Below are 2,697 nucleotides of genomic sequence, written 5' to 3'. Positions count from 1 at the left end.
GATATAATGTCCTACAACAACACGGGCCTGGGGTAACTGATACAATGTCATACAACAACGCCGGCCTTGGGTAACTGATACAATGTCATACACCAACACCGGCCACGGGGAACTGATATTATGTCAAACACCAACACCGGCCTGATGACACTGACAAAATGTCATAAAATAACACCGGCCTTGGGTAACTGACACTTTGTCATACACCAACAAAGGTCTGGGATACCTGATACAATGTCATACAACAACACCGACCTGGGGTAACTGATACAATAGTATACACCAACCTGAAATAACTGATACAATAGTATACACCAACACCGACCTGAAATACCTGATACAATGTCATACACCAACACCGGCCTGGGATACCTGATACAATGTCATACAACAAACACGGGCCTAGGGTAACTGATACAATGTCATACACCAATACCGACCTGAAATAACTGATACAATGTCATACACCAACACCGACCTGAAATAACTGATACAATGGCATACACCAACACCGGCCTGGGATACCTGATACAATGTCATACACCAACACCGGCCTGGGTTAACTGATACAATGTCATACACCAACACCGGCCTGGTATCACTGATATAATATCGTACAACAACACGGGCTTATGGTAACTGATACAATGTCATACACCAACACCGACCCGAAATAACTGATACAATGTCATACACCAACACCGACCTGAAATAACTGATACAATGTCATACACCAACACCGACCTGAAATAACTGATACAATGTCATACACCAACACCGACCTGAAATAACTGATACAATGTCATACACCAACACCGACCTGAAATAACTGATACAATGTCATACACCAACACCGACCTGAAATAACTGATACAATGTCATACACCAACACCGACCTGAAATAACTGATACAATGTCATACACCAACACCGGCCTGGGATACCTGATACAATGTCATACACCAACACCGGCCTGGGATAACTGATACAATGTCATACACCAACACCGGCCTGGTATCACTGATATAATATCGTACAACAACACGGGCTTATGGTAACTGATACAATGTCATACACCAACACCGACCCGAAATAACTGATACAATGTCATACACCAACACCGACCTGAAATAACTGATACAATGTCATACACCAACACCGACCTGAAATAACTGATACAATGTCATACACCAACACCGACCTGAAATAACTGATACAATGTCATACACCAACACCGGCCTGGGATACCTGATACAATGTCATACACCAACACCGGCCTGGAATAACTGATACAATGTCATACACCAACACCGACCTGAAATAACTGATACAATGTCATACACCAACACCGACCTGAAATAACTGATACAATGTCATACACCAACACCGACCTGAAATAACTGATACAATGTCATACACCAACACCGACCTGAAATAACTGATACAATGTCATACACCAACACCGACCTGAAATAACTGATACAATGTCATACACCAACACCGACCTGAAATAACTGATACAATGTCATACACCAACACCGGCCTGGGATACCTGATACAATGTCATACACCAACACCGGCCTGGGTTAACTGATACAATGTCATACACCAACACCGGCCTGGTATCACTGATATAATATCGTACAACAACACGGGCTTATGGTAACTGATACAATGTCATACACCAACACCGACCCGAAATAACTGATACAATGTCATACACCAACACCGACCTGAAATAACTGATACAATGTCATACACCAACACCGACCTGAAATAACTGATACAATGTCATACACCAACACCGACCTGAAATAACTGATACAATGTCATACACCAACACCGGCCTGGGATACCTGATACAATGTCATACACCAACACCGGCCTGGAATAACTGATACAATGTCATACACCAACACCGACCTGAAATAACTGATACAATGTCATACACCAACACCGACCTGAAATAACTGATACAATGTCATACACCAACACCGACCTGAAATAACTGATACAATGTCATACACCAACACCGACCTGAAATAACTGATACAATGTCATACACCAACACCGACCTGAAATAACTGATACAATGTCATACACCAACACCGACCTGAAATAACTGATACAATGTCATACACCAACACCGGCCTGGGATACCTGATACAATGTCATACACCAACACCGGCCTGGGTTAACTGATACAATGTCATACACCAACACCGGCCTGGTATCACTGATATAATATCGTACAACAACACGGGCTTATGGTAACTGATACAATGTCATACACCAACACCGACCCGAAATAACTGATACAATGTCATACACCAACACCGACCTGAAATAACTGATACAATGTCATACACCGACACCGACCTGAAAAAACTGATACAATGTCATACACCAACACCGGCCTGGGATACCTGATACAATGTCATACACCAACACCGGCCTGGGGTAACTGATACAATGTCATACACCAACACCGGCCTGGTATAACTGATATAATGTCGTACAACAACACGGGCTTATGGTAACTGATACAATGTCATAAAACAACACCGGGCTCAGGTAACTGATAAACAATGTCATACAACAACACCGGCCTAAGGTAAATGATACAATGTCATACACCAACACCGGCCTTGGGTAACTGATAATGTCATACACCAACAACGGCATGGGGTAACTGATA

The sequence above is a fragment of the Mizuhopecten yessoensis genome, unplaced genomic scaffold (genome assembly GCF_002113885.1).
Source record: "Mizuhopecten yessoensis strain PY_sf001 unplaced genomic scaffold, ASM211388v2 scaffold10227, whole genome shotgun sequence".
In the NCBI taxonomy this organism is placed as follows: Eukaryota; Metazoa; Mollusca; class Bivalvia; order Pectinida; family Pectinidae; genus Mizuhopecten; species Mizuhopecten yessoensis.
This window is presented reverse-complemented; position numbering follows the sequence as displayed.